The sequence below is a fragment of the Chionomys nivalis genome, chromosome 2 (genome assembly GCF_950005125.1).
Source record: "Chionomys nivalis chromosome 2, mChiNiv1.1, whole genome shotgun sequence".
Taxonomy (NCBI): domain Eukaryota; kingdom Metazoa; phylum Chordata; class Mammalia; order Rodentia; family Cricetidae; genus Chionomys; species Chionomys nivalis.
Window position 1 is genome coordinate 2,040,602 of NC_080087.1, and position 24,205 is coordinate 2,064,806.

General features: G+C 39.5%; 2 pseudogenes; both read right to left on the reverse strand.

Moving 5' to 3' along the window:
* Nucleotides 1-1,259: 1,259 nt before the first annotated feature.
* On the reverse strand, nucleotides 1,260-6,249 carry LOC130863443 (olfactory receptor 4C16-like; annotated as a pseudogene).
* A 5,547-nt stretch (nucleotides 6,250-11,796) lies between these two features.
* Nucleotides 11,797-12,840, reverse strand: LOC130869966 (POU domain, class 5, transcription factor 1-like; annotated as a pseudogene).
* Nucleotides 12,841-24,205: the final 11,365 nt, after the last annotated feature.

Consider the following 24,205-nt stretch of genomic DNA (forward strand, 5'->3'; position numbering starts at 1 on the left):
TTTCTAGGTATTCAAACTGTGGTAGTAGCACATGCGTTTAATTCCAGCACTTAATAGCCAGGAGAATCTCTGTTAGTTCAAGGCCTCCTTATTCCACAGAGCAAGTTTCAGAACAACCAGGGCTGTAAAGAGAAAATCTGTCTTGACAAATAAGGGGGAAAAGCTATATTTACCTATTAAACTCTCATTGTATGTATATTGCATAAATGATTCTATACATGTGAAGGATCATATCCAAGGTAATGTCTTCTTGACAGATTTCAGAAATCAAGGGGAACTAAGCTTCATAGCATTGAAACTGTGATACAACCGGCAAAGAATGTAAAAATATATGGTAAAACAAAAGTTTAGTTTTAATCATTGGTTTTGGTAAATAATATTTTCATTCATTATTAATCATTTTCTTTTATTCCAACTATTAGAACACTGGATAGACTGATCTTATGATCTCTCAATTCAGTTATATCATTCCACTCTACCCTTTCTCATTTCAGGCATAGATTTCTAAGAATAAAATTTCCTTTCATTGGGATCCACAAACTCAGATTTATTTCATTAAGGCAAATGTTGAGTATAAATGTGTCTTTACCATTGCTTCATTGTATTTCCTAAAATCTAATTCAACTACTATTTCTCTCTATACATAGGTTCCAATTACATAGAAAATTGAATATAAATGTTATTCCTTGGGAAACCTGTATTGCCTAATAATAAGAATGTTGCATTCTTGTGGTTAAATGTTCTTTTTTTAAGCAGTATGTTTACTGGAGATGTCTGAAACCTTAGCACTGAAGAGGTGTGTATGTGGGCACAAGTGGGGTTGTCAGGGTGAGGATCAGGATTTCAGAGTCAACCACAGCTACAAAGCAAATTCATGGGCAGTGTATCAGAATGAGACCTTGTCATATCTGCTCACGTTCACTTTCCTGAGTCAGGTCATCCCAGCAAGTTTCTTTCTCCCCATGTAAATAAAATTTGACACTTGACTATATTTTCCTGCCTCCTTTCCATATATTTTATCATTCTTCTTGTCATATTTCTAAATATCCCACTCTTTTTTAAACATAGCCAATCTCTGTCTTTTAGATTTGGAAAAAACTCCCACTAAATTCTTTGCCCTCTCATGGATCCTTTTTGAAAGTGGGTTCTTTACCTTTAAATATAGAATCCTTTGTAAAAGAAATGGAGATAGTTGAAGAGATTTCAAGCCATATTTCTTTTACTCTAGACTGTTGTACAGACGATAAGCATCAGAAATATCATGTTTGAATGTCTGAGGAACTCCTACTCACTCTCTGAGTGGATGCAGGACATGTGTATATAAATATGTAAGGCACAAAAAACAAGATGACTACAATGATGTGGGAGATACAAGTAAAGAGGGCTTTTTTCCTCCCTTCAGCACTGTGGTTTCTCAAGGAATAAAGGATGATTACATATGAGACCATGAGCATGAGAAAACTTACAGTGCAAAGTGTCCCACTATTGGCCAAAAAGAGAAGGTTGATCACATAGGTGTCTGAACAGGCAAGTTTCAACAGTGGTTGTAAGTCACAGAAATAGTGGTCAGTCTCATTGGGACCACAGAAGGGTAAACTCAAAGCCAGAAATATCTGCACTAAAGAATGCACACAGGATTGCGGGAGGTCCTTCCGCTCCTCCAGCCAATAGCCGCTGAGATACCAGCCCACTGGGGCGTGGTCTCTCTCCCTTTAAATGTAAAAGAACATTTATAAACAATATATGGGAACATGGTCACAGTTATTTCTCTCCAAACTGCTTCCTGCTGTATGGGGGCGCTGTTATTCAGGTCTTTCATGGTATAACCTGTGTGCTAGATTCATCTCAGTCAGCAGACAAGTGAGGTAATTTTTTGAAAGTGTTTACAGCAACCGTTCAGGAGCGCGTGGTCTATCATACCATATTGGAATAGAAACAATCCAAAGAATCTCATCCTCTGTGAAAACAAAAGAAACACCTTTCCAAAGCATCATGTCCTTAGATTCAAATTTTAAAGTCAAGGTATTTTGAAAATATCTATCTTGGATTAGTTCAGCAACATTTATAAACAAATATCTTTTAGCAGCTGTTGCTCTTTCCTCAGCATTCAAACAATTCAAAGAGAGCATAATAGCATACAGTATCAAGATTTTCTGTGTATCTTTCATCTTTGTAAGGCTTTATTTTAACCTTTATTTCGTTTATTTTTACTTTTAACTTTTTGCTTTTTGAGACAGGTTCTCTATATCTTTGACCTGGAATAACTCTGTAGACCAGGCTGTCCTTGAACTCTCAGAGATCTTTTTGTCTCTGCCTCCCAGGCATTGGGATTAAAGGTGTGTGCTACCACACCTTGAAGTCACAGAGGTCAATCTACTCTGCCTCCCAAGTGCTGGGATTAAAGGTTTGTACTACCACACCCAACTACTCTCTTTCTTCCTTTTTTTTTTTACTTTTAAGAACTTTAACTTTTAGCCTGCATATATTTTTAACACACTGTAAATCATTTAGAAGTTTTCTTTGTTTTTGATGCTCTCTTTACTATCTCTCTCTGTTTTTCTGACCACATGAGTCTTCAATTTACCAAGCAATCTCAGTAGGACTAAAGCCGTGACTTTGCCAGCTAAATCCAGCCCATTCCTTAGCTTTCTGCCATCCCAACCTTGTGGCTGAGGTTCCGGCCAGAGCCGCCTTCAGTGACACAAGTCTACAGTGTTTCAAGGTCCTTGCCAGCGAACAAGCTACAACACTCAAATGCTCTCTCTCTAGCTGACCTCCTGCCTCAAAGAGTCAGAGTTTGCCCTGGGAGGACGGCCCAGAAAGTCAGCATTTTTAAACGGCGAAGCTTTTTTCCTGCTACAGCTGAAAACAAACAAGCATGCAGTCAGCTTTTCATCAACACCGGTTAAGTGTTTCGTGGCAGGACCTCTTAAAAGAGCTGCAAGGTTTTGCAGCTAAGGCTGATTCAGTAATCACACATTTATTGGAAGTTATGGCCATCATGGGTATACCTGCACAAATAAAGAAAGATAACGGTCCAGCATATGTATCTAAGAAAATGAAATGCTTTTTGATTATTATAATATAAAACATATTACAGGTATACCAAATAATCCTACAGGTCAGGCAGTTATAGAAAGATCAAATCGTACTATAAAGGACATGCTGAACAAACAGAAAGGGACCGAAAATACCCCCAGAAATAGATTACATAATGCTTTATTAACCTTGAATTTTCTTAATGCTAATGAGAAAGGAACGACAGCAGCAGAAAGACATTGGATAATGGAAAATTCTGCTGAACTAAATCAACCGATTTATTTCAAAGATGTGCTGACCTCTCAATGGAAGCCAGGAGATGTGCTACATTGGGGAAGGGGTTTTGCTCTTGTTTCCACAGAAGAAGAAAAATTGTAGATACCATCAAAATTAATAAAGGTTCGATTTGAAGAGGAGAAACCTCTTGGAAAGAAGAAATGGCAACTCATCGACAATGATGATATTCATACAGGTGGTAAGAAAAACATATAGAATGGGGGCAGGATTCTGTTCTTATCTCCACAGGAAAACACTCATCTTTGAAAAATTCAAGGGACCCTGGATGTTTGGATACTGACAGATGGAAAAATACCTGCCCAATAGGAACTATCAAGAAAACTGAATAAGTTGTGTAAGTAAAATATATTAAACCATATTTCTAAATTTATAGAGCTGGTTTTGAAGTTGGACTCTGGCTCAGTCCCTCTCCAATTCCAAGCCTGTTGGTAAGAGAAAAACCCAGAGTTTCTGGAGTTTCTGTCTCATGTCAAGATCCATGATATGGGACAGAAAGAAATATGAGTTTAGAAAACATCTTTGTTTTTCTTCATATCTATCATACTTTTCATTAAATATATCTATCATGCCTTCCATTGAATATATATATATATGTGTCTATATGATTAATGTTTAAGTTTTTCACAATGAACAATGAAGTGACATTTGAAGTTTCCAGGAAGAAGATGGGGCCCCACAACAACAACTCCACCTGGTTGATATGATGTCATGATACTGATAGCGCTACTACAAGACCTGTTTTGGGTACCAGCTGAACAAGACAGTTCCAACTTGGTAAGCTGAAACAGTGCACATCTTATACAACATTCTGGCCAGACCTGCACAAAATACTCAGAGATTATTTGCAATTTTAAAAGACATTGATCTTGAAATTTAACCATCATTTTACTTTCACAGGATCCCCCAGAAAGAACATCACCCCCATGACAGCTGGAAGTAATTCTAGAGGATGACATCCCCTCTCCCAGTAAAGTTTGCCATTGGGTTTAGGGACATCATTTAGGGGTTGATTATAATTAGTATATGGTTGAGGGTTGGGGGAGGAATTTTATAAGCTCAGGGATCATTTAAAAAAAAAAGAGGGATAATGGGATGATGGGATAATAGATTGTTACTTGTTGGTACTTGTGAGTTATTGTTTTGAGACAAATATATTGGTATTGATTCTTATATATTGATACAAAGTGAAATTATATTGACTATTGTATGCATGCATGTTTCTACCTCTGTTTAAAACATTTTTTATGTATTGACATATATTGTATTGATATATATTGTATATATTTACCATATTGCAGTGTACATTTCTACCTCTGATTAAGATACTTATATACTGTTTGTATATTGATATATATTTACCATACTGCAATGTATATTTGTACATTGTTTATATTTGGAGGTCATTGTCCTCATTTGTTTCACAGTCGTTTATTGTCTTAGTCTTTAAGTTATATAGGTATTGAGAATTATATAGATCAATAGTATTCTGAGTTTGTCATTTATAATTAGACTAATCAGGTTCTTTAGATATATAGAGATTGTACTCAGTATAGATAGATAATCTTCAACCTCTTCAAAGAGCTGTAGAAAATGGCCTTTAATCTAACTCAGAGTTTTGTGGTAGTGAGACACAATTGCTCCTGGCAACACCACTCTATTCCCAAGAGAATGTTGAGCACCAAAGACACTCCACCTGGAGCATTTCTTTTTGGCAGAACTGGCCTTTGGGCAAAGAAATGCCCATACCTCAACCACTGACAGAGATACAGAGCGTGCATCAATGGATAAAACAGGACTGTCATATCCTGCCAAGACAGGGTAAGATAGTTTTGACAAGTTTCTTGCCTTTGAAAATGGTATGTCAGTTATGTAAGGCCTTAGCCAAAGTTGGTTGCTACAGTGCTGCAAACGTGACCTTGGGTGATTGCCCAGGTAGCTAGTTGTCTCTGTGATTTGTTGCATGTTTTGGAAGTTGTTTGATTGCACTTCCTAATTACTCAGGTAACATTATTTCCCTTCTCAGATCCTCGATGGGGTTGAAGACTATATAAATATAGTTACTTTCCACTCATGACTTAGCCAAGCTATTTATTATATAAGACTTAAGCTAGTTAGAATAGGATATTTGTACTTATTGTATATAATTTCATAGTAGGTTTAGAACTTTCTTACTTAAACAAAAGGGGGAGGTGTTGCGGGAGGTCCTTCTGCTCCTCCAGCCAATAGCCGCTGAGATACCAGCCCATTAGGGCGTGGTCTCTCTCCCTTTAAAAAAGCGGCCACTTCCCTCCTCGTGCTCTCTCTCACTTCCTGCTCTGCTTCCAGCAACTAGACTCCCTTCCTAATTGCACAGAGGGCTGTTGTCTGTGACGGTGGTCTGTAAGTTTTTTCCCTTTTAAATAAATAACCATTTTATTAATCATAATTCCAAACTGGTGTTTGTGACTTACGCCTTCGCCTTCAGGATCCCATCCAGGCTATGGCCACCAGCATCCCACAGACCTGGTGTCTCATGATGTTCATATAGTGTAGAGGCTTACAGATGGCCACATAGTGGTCAACAGCCATGAGGATGAGAATGAAGACCTCCTGGGTGCCAAATAAATATAATACAAAGACTTGGATTAAGCACTCATGGAAAGAGATACAGGCCTCCTTTGTGAGTGAATCCACAATGGTTCTAGGGTCTATAGTTGTAGAGAAGCAGGTATCAGACAAGGATAATTAGAACAGGAAGTAGTACATGGGACTCCCAAGTGCCTGACTTGTCTTGATGGTGGCTATGATCAGCAAGTTACCCACTAATATCCCCATATAAAAGAAGAGGAAAATGGCAAACACTGTGTTCTTCCTCCTGGGGTCCTGTATTATGCCAAGGAGAAGAAAATTGGTCACATTGATACTCAGCTGCATGGCTCATGAATGAGAAGGAAAGTGTATAAAATATGTCATCTGCAAAAGATAAACTAATTTTAACAAGTAGTATGACATAGTTAAATGTATTTCTTTCCTATAGTTATATATTCTACTTCTTGATTTTTAAATTGCTATTCCCGATCTCTGTCTTCAGTTTCAAGTTCTATATTAGTGTCACAGAAGCTCATGAAATTAACACTTTTTCCACAATACTACCCATATATGAACTTACTGACTTTAGCATGGTTCTTATTAAATTTGCACTTCAATTAATATAAAATGAAGTAGTGTATCCTTTCCTTTTTTATTTAACTAATTGTTCGTGGGCAAAACTTCTGATGGGGTATGATTTTTGTAATCTATTTTTCTTATTTTGAATAGAGTTCTAGTCCGATATTTAAAAAAATATAAAAATGTCTAATCAAGCTACTCACTTTTGGGTGTTAATGATAAAAGCATAACAAAATTTATGGTTGATCTCTGGCAAGAACTCAAACCACAGGGAAGCAAATGTTGATATCTGAATTTCAAAATCATGACTAAAGCCTTCCTACTTAAAATTTTGTATAAAATGAAAAATAAACTTGAGGACATGAGGTGGTCTTTCAAGACCAAATTATGAAGAAAAACTCACTCCTATAAATACTAATGATTTATAGTTTCATTGACTATATAGCTTTTGGTTTGTTTATCATCAATCTATATATTGTCAGTTTCTATAATGAAGTTATTTTCTTTATGCATTCAGGTAAATATTGAAAAATAAACTAAAAATTATAGATTCATATTTGAATAACATAAATATAATTGTGAGTCTTCATCAAGCATTTAATGACTAATTTATATAATGTTCAATCTTGCTTAATCATTTTTCCATCCGTGATAGATTTAAAGCTTCAAACAAGAAACATGTATAAAGACAAGTATGATTACATTTGATGGGTAAAAATTGTTTTGCATCTCTCTAAATAGAAGAACTCCAAGGTTTTTTGAATAAGAAAGTAAATGTAATATAATTCATTTCTAGTCAATAAAGAAATTAATTTTTTATGTGGTATGAGGAAGTATTTTAAAAAAATATATTTCTCATATCCACATTCTACTTGTAGTTTGTTTTTAAAGTTACTTCTTTAGAATTTATTTTTTACTTTTTCATAAAATTATGCATTATTGGAAAAATATAATTATGCATACCTTTCACATAGCTTCTTTTGTGGAAATCTATGCATCTTCAGCAATACTCTCAGAGATAAATTCAGTGTCTCTTGCAATGTAGAAGGTTCGTGGTGTTTCAAGTGAAATAATCTCTATTAAAATTTGAATGCAGTGATAATTATCTAATATTGATAATGTCATTCACATTATGAAGACATTCACATATCTAATGTATTGATGATTTTATCAATCATGTACAGAAGATAACAAATTCATTCAAGACAAAAACCCAAACAGAACCAACAAAACTGAGATTTATAAAAATATCTTAATGAGTTTCCTAAATGACTTGGAATGGAAGGGCCCATGTGCTGTACATCTTAGAATAGTATGAGATGCTGTCTTCCGGAAGAATGGCTGTTTTAACATAACAAACTGAGACATCAGTACTTGACATTTGAAGCATGCAAGGATAATGTTAAAAACAATATTCACCTTTGACTATACTATGAGTTTATTGTTTGTTTGCATATTTATTTGTTTAATCTTTGTATTTGTGGGTGTTTTGTTTTAGTTTGGAGTTTTATTTATTATTGTTATTTTATTTATATTTTGGTTTTTATGCCTATAAATAATATCTGTCTCCATTTCTGCCCAAAAGTAGCAAAAAATTCAATTTTTCAGGTTATTAATCATTAAAATGTACCTCAATGTCCTCAAGACAAACAGCAGGAGAATACAGCGTAATTTCTGGAAACAACTGTACTTAACCTAAACTTTTCAAATAAGATCAAATAACTTTAGAATGGCTACACTGGTTAAAATATAGTAAACCCAGTGTATGTAGGTATTGGATGTGATGGATAAGATCTGAAATAACAGCAAACCACAAAAGGCAGCAAAGACAGAAGGGTGGAAATTAGTGTCTGTTGGCTCCTTCCGTGGATCTACACTGCTTTGAAGTGACTGTACTGGGAAGAATCTGCTTTTCCAGGATGCTATCCTATCACCTGTCCTGAATTCAGTGGCACTGTCTTTGTGTCTTTCAGAGACTCTCACTCTTAAATATACTTCTATGCATCAGTTAGCACAGTCTGAGAATATTAACTGTCATAATTTCTTTAGCATTTTAGAGCTTAAATTAAAGAGTTACATAATAAACCCTTCTCAAACCTTTCAAGCTATGTTACTTAATCCCATGATTCATGCTATATCATCAAAAATGAGCACTGGGAAATACCTGGACAGAGATACAGAAACACACAAATTCAATACATTTAAAGTAGACTTTCTGCATCTAGTTCCCTCAATAGTCAGTAATAACTATGCAGAGATTTTTTTTTAAGTTTTACTAGACAGATAGCAGGTACATTGTGAAGGATTTAGGATTGAAAAGGTGATACCTGACATTCATATAAAAGCAGTTTCTCAGTGAGATTTCAGGAACACCCCTATACATTATTACTATTAATTATTATTATTATACCTATATTATTATTACTTATTATTATTCATTGCATATGTAAAATGTGTCCTTATTGTTTGGGTTTGTCTGAAGTTTATCTGAATTTAAGATGTTAGTCAACTTCTTACAGTAAATTTCAGGTGTATATCTATTATCATATCACCTTAGAAGCATGTAAAGAATATTCATACTATGCTATGATATACAGTACTCTGCTCAAGTATTGTATTTGCTCATCACAAAGCTGCTGCTCCCAGAAGTGCTGTCCATTATTCCATATCAAACTTTTTCTCCAAATTTTAGTTAGAGATATAATCTTCTGGTTTTTTTTTGTGTGTGGGTACATGAATAGTTCTTGGTCAATCTAATCTCATCCAGAAATATTACAAAAAACCTTTGGGAATGTTTCTATACTTTAGCAGGTCAAGAAACAATCTTAAATTTTAATATATCAGATGTATCCTATTCTTCTCACACAATAATGATTAACTTTCACATATCCATTTCTTATATGGTATTTATTGACTTTAGAGATTTGCTTCATTCCAAACACAGTACTTCATATTTATCATAACAATAATCCTTTAAAAGTATACTGTCCTCTTAAAGTTAATGTTTCTTTTCCAAAGCATAGTGGAGTAAACATATATTCACACAGTGTATTGAAACATATTAAAATATGTATATTTACCAAATCTGTAGTAATGTATGTCTGGACTCACAATGTGGACGATCTCTCTCACCTGTTAGAGGACCAGCTACATAAGTCTCACCTGCCCAACACTTTTAATAGCAGCCAACCCACAGGTTTCTTGAAAAAAAATATTTTTCTGCCCTCTTGGGGGACTATATTAGCACATACTGTTACAGAACAATGATGTTGTTTGTAGCATTATCACCTGAAATTTCCCCTCTGCAGCTAGTCAAAACCATTCCAGAGATTATAATACATCTAATTTACACTGTCTGTTTAGACTATAGCAATATTAAATGAATCATCCTTGAATTCACTAACAAGAAAGGAGTTGGGACAAAAAAATTACATTAAAGTTGCCAGAGTAGAAAAAATACAAATGTATGAATGAGTAGTGAAGACAATATTAGGACCAAAAATAAAAAAGGAGGAAATATTATTGGTACAAGAGAATTTGAATCATGAATCCTTGCTTCAAAGTATGGCCTTAAATTAGCCTTACTACCTTGGTTGGGGGATGTGGAGAAATTGTAGCTCGCATGCTGAATTTGGAAAGTAGTTGTTAAATATTATCAGTAAGGGAAGTTTTGAGTGATAAAACCTAAAGTCTATTCTGTGATCTACAGAAGATACATTTCTTTTTAAAAAAAATTTTTATTTATTATGTATATATAGGTTTCTTCCTTCATGGTTTCTTCCTGAAGTACAGAAGAAGACACCAGATCTTATTACAGATGGTTGTGAGCCACCATGTGGTTGCTGGGAATTGAACTCAGGACCTCTGGAAGAGCAGCCAGTACTCTATTCCTCTGAGCCATCTCTCCAGCCACCCAGAAGATACATTTCAAGATCACAGAATTGTTAACAATTTCTCTGAGGATTAGTATGAATACAGAGCTCTGAATCTCACTTTAAGAAAATAACCTCTCCATTTGTTTTACAAACCCAAATCATTGGAAACAGATGTTTTCATTTTTCAGGTCTTCTTAGATAAAATAAACATTACTCAGATACTTGAGTTAGATCACATCAAAATATGGAAAAGAAAAATGAAACAACCAAAACCCCAAACAAACGAATAGAGTAGACAAGCTAGACATCGCCCCAGCTCCTGTAGAAAGAATAAATAGGGGAAATTAGGTTTTTAAGTTATAATCAAGAACACTCTCAGGTTTAGTAAAAGAATTCTGTAAACACTCTAGTGGGAAATGGGATGTATTCAGAAAGAATGTCCAGGGTTTCAGGGCATGCAGCTTAGGGTTTGGTCCATTGTGCTGAGAAAAGATCAGTAAAGAAAAAAAAGAAAAGGTTTTTGGGTTGGAAGGCATAAAACAGGTATCTAAGCAGTGAAGGTCTGCAAGCAACTACATTAGTCAGAGGGGCTTCTGGGGCATATTAAAGCATATCTCATCCGGGAGACAGTCCTCCCATCTTACTATGTTTCACATGCACCATGTTTATTTTCTCCCTCTGGAGTCACGCTGCTCTGATCAGGGTGTAAAACTTGATTTTCTCCTACTCATAGGCTTCTTTTTTTTTTTTTTTTTTTTTTTTTTTTGGTTTTTCGAGACAGGGTTTCTCTGTGGTTTTGGAACCTGTCCTGGAACTAGCTCTTGTAGACCAGGCTGGTCTCGAACTCACAGAGATTCACCTGCCTCTGCCTCCCGAGTGCTGGGATTAAAGGCGTGCGCCACCACCGCCCGGCTCATAGGCTTCTTTAGTTGTGCCAGTGAACCTCTCTGGAGTTCTTGTCAGAAGGTATTATGAACTGAACTGCATGACCCTTTTGTCAAGGAGATTACTGGTGATTGATCATAATATTTTAAAATCCATTGAGTGATAATTTGATGCTTCTTTCTTCTTTAAAAAGTTAAGTGTTAACAAGAACACATTGTATTATATCCAACGCATAGTTAAGCAAGAATCCAGTCTTCTATAGCTTTCAAACCTGCAATTTTTTTTTTTTTTTTTTTTTTTTTTTTTTTTTTTTTTTTTTTTTTTTTTTTTTGCCATCCAATGTGTCCCAGGCTTTATTTATTATTTAAGAACAGAATGAGTGACAGGCTCACGATCAAAACAGCATCACTGAACTTCATCTTCCCCACCCTTTTTGTACTTGCGACCCCTCCTCAGTAAAAGAACTTCACCCCAAAGCTGTGGTGGCTCCAGGTTCTATTTATGTCTCTCCCCCTCACCTCAGCTCACCTCATCCCCAGGCAGGACAGGCGCCTCAGTTTGAACGCATGGGAGAGCCCAGAGCAGCGACGGGAACAGTAGGAAAGGCCTCGCCCTCAGGGAAGGGGACTGGAGAGTAGAGTGTGGTAAAGTGGGGGCTCGCATAGCTTGGGGCACCAAAATGGGGCCCTGGGGGTAGAGGAAAAGATACAGCCCCCCCCCCCCCGGAAAGCCTCATACTCTTCTCATTGGGACTAATCAGCGCTTGATCTTTTGCCCTTCTGGCGACGGTTACAAAACCACACTCGGACCACATCCTTCTCCAGGCCGAGCTGCTTGGCGATAATGCTTATTGCTGTAGGGTGGACTTCGGGCACTGAAGAAACATGCTTTCCAGGTTCCCCCTCACGCGGTTCTCAATGCTCGTCCGCTTTCTCTTTGGAGCCTGCACCAGGGTTTCCACTTGGCATATCTCCTGAAGGTTTTCGTTGTTGTCGGCTTCCTCTACCCACTTCTCCAGCAGGGGGCGCATCTTGCACATGTTCTTGAAGCTGAGCTGCAGCGCTTCAAAGCGGCAGATGGTGGTCTGGCTGAACACCTTTCCAAAGAGAATACCCAGGGTGTACCCCAAGGTGATCCTCTTCTGCTTCAGCACCTTGGCAAACTGCTCTAGCTCCTTCTGCAGATCTTTCAAGTCCTGGGACTCCTCGTGACTTGGTTCCACCTTCTCCAACTTCACGGCACCAGGGTGGACAGTGCCTGGCTCAGGGGAGGCCCCCTCCGAGTTGCTCTCCACTCCTGCTCCTGCCTGATCCTCAGGCTACGAAGTCTCCAGGCCAACTTGGGGCACTAGGCCCAGTCCAACCTGAGGTCCACAGTACGCCATCCCTCCACAGAATTCATAGGGCGGGGAACAAGAGGAGATCCCCAACACCTCTGAGCCTGGCCCAACCCCTGGCCCGATTCCAGGCCCACCTGGAGGCCCTTGGAAGCTTATCCAAGTCCAAGGGTCCAAACAGCCTGGCTCCAGCCCTCCCGACCTATCACCCCCACCAGGTGGGGGTGAGAAGGCGAAGTCTGAAGCCAGGTGTCCAGCCATAGGGAAGGCGGGCACCCCAAGCCGGGGGCCTGACGGAAGGAGGGCTCACCTAGGTACTGCTTAAACCTCTCTCCCTCCAAACCTGCTAATTTTTAACTAGATACCTGGAAATTGTGGTGAAAACACACAGAAAATTAGCTATCTAGCAATTTCAGTAAAAAGACACGTTAAAGAATACATTTTTCTTAAAATAACATCCAATTGTTTTAAAACCTTCATGTAATAATTTCTCATTTATACTTGAAATGTTTCCATACCCCGATATTAAGTCTCTCTGTAGATGCAATAAATCAGATCAAGCTGAATTAAAAGGCTAGGGTTAATGTGCAAAGCAGCTTCTGGGTGGCCTCAGTGAGGAAGTAGAATACCATGAGGGGTAACCACGAGGCAGGTGGGTTATTGCATCATAAGTATTGTAGGCATGGTCCTGTGCTTGTCAGGGGAGGAACTGACCCTTGACAGGCTTTCTAAGGGGCCAGGGTCTGGAATGGGAGGAATGAGGCTGGGTGGGGCTTCCATATAAACATCCCAGAGTTCTTGGGTATATGGGTACACATGCAAGTCTGACTAATTCCTGCAGGCATGGGACAACATGGGGAAGGGGTAGATAGGAGTCTGTGGGTCCAGGCTTATCAGGTGATATGAGTGGAAAAGCAGCTAATTGTCATCCTAGAGACCTCAGGCATCTGTTCCTTGAAGAGGGTAAGAAGAAAGGCTGGTAAGGAAATAGTAGATTATCACCAGCCCTATGAACTGGGCTAGCCATGGGAAGAAAGAAGACTGGCAGAAAGAATGGAGCAGATAAGTACCCTGGTTGTACAAAAGAGACAAGGCTGAAAGAGTGAGACATGAGAGTAGATGTGCTCTTTATTGGGACATGTTTGGAAAACTAGGTCCCAGTTGCTCGATAGGTGTCTGCTCTAGTGTGGAAAGGTGGTACCAGCACTGATGTCCCAGGAGCTTGGGAGCCAGAGGTAGCATGCCAAATGGATGGATGATGTGTTCTTCAGAAGTACTTGAGGCATCATATCTGCTACTTCAACGGAGGTAGTGAATACATCCATCCTCTAAAGGTTAATAAAAGTTAACAGATAATGGTGCCTTTATTAGTGGGCTTGTGGCTGAGATCAACCTACCATTACTTGCCCGGTTAGCATCCACGAAGATGATACCAGAGCTGATGTGCCTGGAGGGCCCCCTGTGGCAAGAGGAGTGAACCTACAAAATGTGCTTGAAAATAGGTGGAGTCAAAGAGGTGCTCTGGAGACTGTTTCCGACAGACCAAATTTCTTTCCTTTTTTTTTTTTTTTTTTTTTGGTTTTTCGAGACAGGGTTTCTCTGAACATATTGCATGTGCACAAAAGAAGGGACATGGGTAACATCCATTTGCCATTAATGATTAGGAGCAAGCCCATGAGGATTAACTCCCAAATGGGGAACAGTTAAAAGTTCTGGCATTTGTTTTAGATTTATTTATTTATTATGTATACAGTGTTCTGTCTGTATGTTTGCTGGCCAGAAGAGGGCACCAGATCTCATTACAGATGGCTGTGAGCTGAGAATTGAACTCAGGACCTCTAGGAAGAAGCAGTCAGTTCTCTTAACCTCTGAACCATCACTCCAGCCCCTCACAGAGAGCATTTTTTAAACAATATCAGTGGCTTGTTCTCGAGAAATCTTAAAATCTTAAAGACCCAGCATTGAGATGAAAATGATTATGAGCATTTTCTGTAGCTTTATAAGATTTTTGACTCACTATACAAATTTGGTGGATAAGCTGATCAGCCAATGTATTCCCCTCACTCAAGGGACCAGGGAGGTCAGTATGAGCCTGCAAATGCCCTACGTAAATGGGAACAGATTGGACCCAAAGCAAAGTTTGAATAGCCAATAACTGAATCTGGACTCGAGATACAGAGGCAATATAAGCTGCAGTTTCCAAAGGTGCAAGAATTTTGCTTATATACTGACTGTCAGTAAAAAGGTTAAATGGAATATCAGCATATTTCTCTAAGGCCATTTGTACAGCAATCAATTCAGCCACCTGAGCAGATTTAGCATTAACAGGCTGAATATCAAAATCAGGAGGGGAGGCCACCACAGCTCGCCAGGTGGAAGACCCATCAGTAAACACATTCCGTGCCCCTGCCAGAGGCTGCAAAAAAATGACTTTAGAAAAGCATACAGGATGATTTTTGAAAAAAGGTGATCAACTTATCAGAAGGATAATGATTATCAAGCCTGCAGGGATTAATGCATAAAAACAAGCAAAGGTTTTCAGCCAAGTTATTTCTGCCTGGGTATATGGTGTAATAACCTTATCAGGTAACATTCCAAAGGTTTGCTAACTAAGTTTATACCCTTTCTGATTAACATGTAGAACAGTAGATGGATATGAGATAACAATTTTTACAGGTGACACATGTTCACGTACCAATAGGATGGGTCCTTGCTGCCAAAAAACTCCAGTAGCACTATGCTGAGAGGGAAAAATTATCAACAGCAGTGATTGACTATAATGAATATTAGCAGAGGCAAGCTTTTCCTCAATTAAAGTAATACATTGCCTTGTCTGAGGTGTCAAATTACGAAAGGAGGTTGGATCTGGATTCTCCTGTAAAATGTCAAAAAGTGGTTTTAAGACTCCAGTAGGAATCCCCAGACTGGACCAGACCCAATTGAGATCTCCAAGCAATTTTTGATTTTTTTTTTTTGAGACAGGGTTTCTCTGTGGCTTTGGAGCTTGTCCTGGAACTAGCTCTGTAGACCAGGCTGGTCTCAAACTCACAGAGATCCGCCTGCCTCTGCCTCCCGAGTGCTGGGATTAAAGGCGTGCGCCTCCAACGCCCGGCTCCAAGCAATTTTTGAAAGTCATTCTTAATTACAAAGATAGGAGTTTCCAGGGAGAAGTGGACGGCACCACACGTCCAGCCACTAGGTGTTTTGGAACTTACTGTATGGACCAGCCTGGCCTTGAACCCACAGATACCCGTCCTACCTCAGCCTCCCCCAAGTGCTGGGATTAAAGGCTTGTGCCGCCACACCTGGCTTTTTCCCAGGGCTGGTTAACCTTCCCTTTACCTGAGCATGGCAATTCCTTTTTACGAATCCTGACCTCTTGCAGTGAAAACAATTCCTTGATCTAGCTCCACCTGACTCTCCCTAAGGGCAGAAACAATTACCTGAGCCACATGTGAGTGCCATCAAAGTCTCCACACAACCAATAAAGTTATTTAAATTACTATTTCTAAGGGGGCGTATATCCTCTTGACACTATTTGTTAGTATTTTCCAAGGCTAATTGCTTTATGACTTCCCATTAAAAATGGGACTTCCCAGGTGTAACAGGTGGTCAACCAACTCAAGAGTAAGATTCTGAAGGTCCTTGAAGGACCTTCCACAGCAGTTACCCTGCTCCTTTGTTAGGTAGAGCTTTCCGCACTTTACCGCAGCTGAGCATAAACAGCAGGATCATAAGTGATCTGTGCTGCTAAACCAGCATACTGTCCTGCACCAGTTAACACATCAAGGTTATGCTGGAGGAAACCTGCAGTGGCATTACTCAGTGTGGTATTTCTGCAATTTTCCTGCATTTCACCTCTCCATAACAAATAATCCCCCCCCCAAGACAAGTCCTGCAAAGCTGCATCCAATTACTGGTGTAAGGTTGAGTTCTGCAAAGGATTCCATTAAAGCCGCAGTGAAGGCATCATGAGTTCCATAGGCCATAACTGCTTCATTTATTTATTTATTTATTTATTTATTTATTTATTTATTTATTTATTTATTTTCGAGACAGGGTTTCTCTGTAGTTTTTGGTGCCTGTCCTGGAACTAGCTCTTGTAGACCAGGCTGGCCTCGAACTCACAGAGATCCGCCTGCCTCTGCCTCCCGAGTGCTGCGATTAAAGGTGTGTGCCACCACCGCCCGGCCCATAACTGCTTCTTTTAGTTACTTCATGTCCTAAAAGGCCAGAGGGTTATGCTGCCTGATCCTCTGTCCTTGCAGATCAATAATTTAATCTGTGTTGCTAAACCTAGGTACCTTCCTGCGCCAGCCAACATACCAAGGTCACACTGTGGGGAAACCCCACCATAGCGTTACAATCCTCCTGCATTTTACCTCTCCACAAAAATCTCTTTCCGAGAGAGAGCACAAGCAAGGAATTCAGGACCGCGAGGGGTGCACTCACACACTGAGACAATGGGGATGTTCTATGGGGAACTCACCAAGGCCAGCTGGCCTGGGTCTGAAAAAGCATGGGATAAAACTGGACTGGCAGAACATAGCGGACAATGAGGACTACTGAGAACTCAAGAACAATGGCAATGGGTTTTTGAACCTATTGCATGTACTGGCTTTGTGGGAGCCTAGGCAGTTTGGATGCTCACCTTACTAGACCTGGATGGAGGTGGGTGGTCCTTGGTCTTTGCACAGGGCAGGGAACCCTGATTGATCTTTGGGCTGACGAGGGAGGGGGACTTGTTTGGGGGAGGGGGAGGGAAATGGGAGGAGGTGGCGGGGAGAAGACAGAAATCTTTAATAAATAAATAAATAAATAAATCTCTTTCTGAAAGACAGGCTCTGCAAAGCTTTCTTTCCTTCTTTTACTAACTTCTTTTTTATCCTTACAATCTCCTTTTCTAAAGTTTCTTTTTTCTCTTTTAAATCCCTTTTATGACTTTTAACTTCCCACTCCTCAAAACTCTTAATAGAACTCACAGATTCTACATCCTGAATCTCCTCAAAGGTTTTGGTCAAATTCTCTAATTGCTCTTTTACTTTGACATTATCACTGAGAAGAGCATCTCTGACTAAGCACCATAGTGAAATATCACTGTGGGGAATTCTTCTGGCCCTCGCTCTTTCAATGCTTTTTGAAGGTCAGCCTTTATCTTCTCCCAATTAGTAATATTAAAGCCCCCCCCCCGTGTGTAGAAACCAGGGACTAAACTCTCTCAAAAAAATTAGGCAATAATCTACCTTACACAAAGAAAACTGTCTTAAGGAACTCTTATGCTGTCTTATTTTAATACCGGTGCCTTCCTTGCCTTGCTTCTTTAAAAGAACTATCAATTGGCCTTTTAATCGACCAACAATACTGAAACAGAATTCCTTGCATCCATTATCAATTCACCCTCACCACTCAATTTCTTACCTGCTGGCCAGCCTTCCTAGGGCAATCTCTCAGGGGTCCCCTACTTCCCGATCTTGCTGATGGGCCTCCGACTGTAATTCCTGATCATCCCAGTGTTGCCTCCAATTGTAACACCTGATTCTGTGTTACCCTTTTGGTACAGGTCGTGCACTGCTGTACTGTACATGAGCCTGGCAAGGGCCTGGAGACTGAAAGAACACACAGGACACCTGGGTCATTTGAAAGGAGATCAGCCTAATGCTGTTTATTCAACTTTGGGGAAATCCTTATATACTGAGCTGCTGCACAAGGAATTCCTAGGAAGGTGGGAAAATGTCACACCCAAGATGGAGCAAACAATGCCCTATAGCTGATCACCAGGCGGGGCAGAGGGAATACCTGTACAGAATGTTTTAGCTGGTTGACCAGAAACTGTCCTTAAGATGAACCCCAGGAGCAGGGGTAGACCCAGGCCCTACAACTGGAAACACAGAAATGAGTCCCACAATTTGTCCTCAGACCTACACACACACACACACACACACACACACACACGACTACTCCAGTGGTCACTCTGGACTCTTCCATTTCCTCACAAAGGAATTAACCAAGCTAGCTCAGCTATCTAAACCTCTGTTTCCTTTGACTTACTTTCTAAGTAATGTATATGCTGTATGGTATAATAGAAAGTAGAGCTGTAACTATAAAATGTATTGGTAAATTATGTGTCATTATAAAAAAATAACTGGGAAAAACTTAAAAAGAGGAAAGTCTCATTTTGGCTCCAAGTTTTAGAGGTTTCCATCTATGGTAAATAGGTTCTGTTGCTGTGAGCCTGGGTAGAAGCAGAACTCAAGGCAGGGTACAGGTGGAAGAGCTAGTCTACCCATCTCATATTAGCTAGAAGTGGAGGGAGAGGGAGAGTAGGAAAGAAAGGGAGCGAAGGAGGGAGAGGGAGCAAACAAAATATATTCTAAGGGCATGAGCACAGCAACCTGATGCCTATAACTACACAATTCGACCCAATCTCCAAAACTTTTCATTGCCTCTCATCAGACTTTGAATCCACCAAAGAGTTTATTGAACAATCCACTCACTATCTACAAAACACTGTTGAAGTGGAGAACAAGCCTTTAGAACATGAGCCTTAGCTCAGAGTATTTTACCACAGCAGCAGAGAAGGAACTATTACACCAGTGATGAAGGGGAATAGAGCCTCTTACACTGCTAGCAGTAAAGTCCTAGAGAAGACTTACTAAGTCATTCCAGTTACAGTCACATTGACAGCCAAGAACAGTCATCACTTGGAAGGTCTTAAAAACAAACCAAACCAAAATTTAGGTGCCATATTATCCAACTATTCTATTCCCGAGTGTATATTCAAATAACTGAAGTCAACCCACAAAAGAAATGCCTGCATGCTTTTGCTTATTGAGAAAGTATTTACAATAATGAAGACATTGAATCAACTTAGATGCTCATAAATAGAAGAATGGATAGAGAAAATATATACACAATTGAATATTATTGAACTATAAAAAAAATGAAGTCTTGTACAGTCAAATAAATGCAATTAGGCTATAACGTTAAATGAAATAAGCTAGACACAGAAATCAGAGTACCACATGTTTGTTCTCTCATGTGGAAATCAAAGCAATCACTCGGCTTCTTTCTCCCAACATTCTGTCTGTTTACTCCACCCACCTAAGGGTTGGCCTATAAATGGGCCAAGGCAGTTTCTTTATTAAATGAAAGTAACTCCTCCATCATTTGTATGCGTGTCTAGGCACACAAATGAAGGAACCTATGAAAGCCAGAGGAATAGGCATCCTTGGAACAGGAGTTACAGATGGTTGAATGGTGGAAATTAAGCTTGGCTCCTTAGCAAGAGCAGCAAAAATCATCAACTACGAAGTTTGACACAGGCTTCTAGCTTCGATAGAGAGACCCACAGGACTCTATAGCTATGCAGTTGTAGGAATAAGGCTCCAGAGCAGCCCAAGAAGGCAATGACCCCCCACCATGTGTATACTCCATACTTAAGATAAGTAGAGACACAATGTCTTACAAGTTGTGCTATTCAAATATATTCCTTATTATCCATACCATATTTCTGCTAGGTAGTTTCTACGGCCATTCTGTAAGTGGGAAAGCTGGAATTCACAGAGAAGTGATCTGTGCTCAGGCCTCACAGCCAGTAAGTGACTAAGTGGGAGTCAATACCAAAGTCCACTTGATTTGACCCTCAAACCTGCCCTCAAGTACTGAAGCACAGCACTTGCGTAACCCAAGACAGGGTACGCGCGCATGTGTCAGCAGTGTTTCTGACTCTTACAGGACATTCCTTCTCTGGCCTCTAAAAGCTTAGATTCTCCTCTCTGGAAGCAGTATGTATCGAGTTACTGATGCATTCAGGATTCAATAGCTTAACCATCCATTTTTAATTTAACACAGCTCTAAAGTACACCTTGGCTCCTGAGATTCCCAAAGAATTGACTCATCATCATTTTTCCTTCTTCCTAACCCTGCCATCTTCACTGTCATAAGCACTGTTCCTTGAGAATAAAACATCTGCAGGTAACACTCCACGTTGGGCGCCACTCTGTTGTAATAGGAGCGGCGGGGCTGCGTCCCTGGCACCCGGCCGCCCGCATGGCTTATGCCCCAAAATAATTACACGGAAACTGTATTCTTTTAAACACTGCCTGGCCCATTAGTTCCAGCCTCTTATTGGCTAGCTCTTACATATTGATTTGCAGCACTGTTCTTCTGCGGCACATTTTCTTCGACTACAGATTTTCCAAATGTTTCTACGACATTTTCTTTTGCAGTGGAAATCAATCAAAAGCACCAAGCCAGCTATGTCTGTATCTTGTTTAGAAATGTCATCTGTCAGATAAACTAGTTCATCACTTTCAAGTTCAATCTTCTGTAAAATCTGAGGACATGGGCACTGTGCTCTCTGGTTCTTTGAAATTGTGTAAAAGGACAGATTTTCTCCTATACACAATCAGATCATTTCCATCTGAGACTAATTTCCTGGTCTGCTTGTCACTGAATTCTTCTGTAACTTACAATGGATACAATTCTAGGCCTTTTCTAGTATCCCCTCTCCAGACACTGCTCTAAGATGTTCAGAGATAGTTTCAACAATGATGACATTACTTGGTATCAATTTCCTCTATTTCTCAATTTTCTATTTCTACACAGAATACCTGAGGCTGGGTACATCTAAAAAGAGTTTATAGAGCCCACACTCCATGAATACAAATATATGAAAATGGCTTCTGGTGAGAGTCTCCTGGCAAGTGACACCACAATGACCAGAGTTCTTGCAAGTGAAGAAATCATTGCCAGATGAAAAGATGATGAGGCTGGGGAATAGCTACCCCTGCCCTTTCAAAACTAATCTCTCCCAATAACCAACTCAGAGGTACAATAGGAACTATTACTCACTCCTGAGGATATGAGGCATGTTTTACATTTGTTTGCTTCTTAATTGGTTTTATAGGACTTAGAATTGAACTCACATGTGCTAGAGAAGTGCTCTACCCCTGAGGTACATCCACAAGCCGCTCCCTTAAGTAGCCTGGGACTTCCCACTAAGCACTACCTGTAGTTACCATCACAGTGGGGATCAATGAATCTTCCAATACATGATCTCTTAGGGAATGCACTCAGACCATCCATAGTGATATATAGTTCACAAGTTCTACAACTTCTATATGATAGTGTGTTGTAATAAGAGCGGCGGGGCTGCGTCCCCGGCACCTGGCCGCCCACATGGCTTATGCCCCAAAATAATTACATGGAAACTGTATTCTTTTAATCACTGCCTGGCCCATTAGTTCCAGCTTCTTATTGGCTAGCTCTTACATATTGATCTAACCCATTTCTAATATTCTACGTAGTACCATGAGCTGGCTTACCAGGAAAGATCTTAACCTGCGTCTGTCTGGAGTGGGAGAATCATGGTGACTCCCTGACTCGGCTTCTTTCTCCCAGCATTCTGTTCTGTCTACTCCGCCTACCTAATTTTCTGTCCTATTAAAGGACTAAGGCAGTTTCTTTATTTAACCAATGAAATTAACTCTTCCATAATTTCCCCTTTTTCTGTTTAAACAAAAAAGAAAGGCTTTCACTTTAACATAGTAAAATTACATATAACAAAACAGTTGTCAAGCAAGAATTACAGTTACAATATTTATATCTATCTTTTATCATAACTAAGGAAAACTATAACTATCTATCCATTCTTCAACTCCATCAGAGACTCCAGAGGATATAATATTACCTAAGTAAACAAGAAATCCAAAACTCTAGAAATGAAAGAGACATCTCACTGCCTGGACAGTCACCCAAAGTTCTTTTGTACTGTTGGGGCATCCATCTTCAGCCTTTATGCCCATAGTATCCAACAGACATTTTCATCAAGCAGGAAATTCCAAAGACAGTTCAGTCACTTTTTGCTGTGTCCTGCAGAATGTCTCGCAGACTCTTTTATGAGTCAGGAACCCTGAAAAACCATCTCACCTTTAGGCAAGTTCAGCAGTCCTCTTTCTGCGGGTTCTCTGTGTCCAGTTTATGCAACAGTCCAGGCAAGAGAAGTTTCTTGCCCAAATGGCTATCAAACTCCTTAAGGAGCCTCTTTGGTGCCCATCTTCCTCTTGAAGTAGATTGGTGCTGCCAGGAGCAGACGTGTCTCATTATCATGAAAAGCCCTAAGTTATTAAAACATTAAATGCCATATTCTACAGTCTTTGAAAGATATGAAGAATGCCTATCTAGCTGAAATATATCTATGCACATCTAGAAAATCTAACTAACATGACTAAATGCTTGACAATTATCGATGATTATCCATTAACAACCTATATACATTACATTTTTAAATGAACTATACATTCACAATACCTTAATCAAGATTAGAAATATGCATATACATATATCAAAATTGACCTTCAAATCCACACCAATGCAAATTATTCATATCTATATCATATCCCCCTTAAATGTAAAAGAACATTTATAAACAATATTTGGGAACATGGGCGCAGTTTTTTTCTCCAAACTGCTTCCTGCTGAATGGGGGCACTGTATTCAGATCTTTCATGGTGTAACCTGTGTGTCAGGGTCATCTCAGTCAGCAGTTGAGTGAAGTAAATTTCTGAAGGTGTTCACAGCAACCTTTCAGGAGGGCGTGGTCTATCATACCATATTGGGATAGACGCAATCCACAGAGTCTCATCCTCTGTGAAAACAAAAGAAGACCCTCTCCAAAGCATCATATCCTTAGACCCATATTCTGAAATCATAATACCCTTGTATCCATTCTGGTTTAGCTTGGCAGCCCATATAATGAAATGTCTCTCTGCACTTAGCTCTTTACAGTCAAAAATTTTAAAGAAAACACAATAATACAAAGAATCCAGACTCTCTGTGAATTTTCCATTTCTACGTTGCTTATTTTTCTTTATTTCTTTTAATCTATAACTATCTGTACTCTGTCTCTTTAAGGACTTTATCCCCCTTTTTTAAGGGCATTAACTTTATTTTTTCTCTATATTTTTTTCTCTCAAGCCTATGTACACTCATCCAACACTGTGACTCATTTATAGATCTTCTATGTCTGAAATCTGTTCTATTGTGAATCTGTAATGTTTTTACTATCCAGGAGCATTTTTAAAAATGTTAAGCACTTCTTAAAAACTTAAGTTGCACCATGTACAGATAATACAGTACCGCCTGTGTCCTGCTCAGTCCAAACCTTAACTGCGCTGTTATTATGGTAATTACGGTAGTTCCTGCCTGAGACCAGCACAGTTCAGCATGGCGGAGCTGAGCCCTCCTGCCTCAGAGCCATTTGGTGCCCCTGAGCCAAACACAGTTCCAGGCACACAGCAGTCCACATTGCCATCAAGCAAGCCATAGCACTTTACTCCAAATGCTCCATTCAAAAGCTCTGTCTCCCACAGGAGCCAGACAGAGATCACGATGGCGGCACAGCCCAGAAAGCTGGCATTTTAAAACAGCCAGTTTTTTCCTGTTGCTGAGTCAGGTCAATTTCTTTGCGGCATGCAACCCACAAACAGCAAAAAGCTGTCTTAAATTTTCTCTCTCTCCTTTTTAAGCCCTCTCAGGTTTTATGTGGAGTTCATTAGCACGTTGGGTGCCACTCTGTTGTAATAAGAGCGGCAGGGCTGCATCCCCGGCACCCAGCCGTGCACAT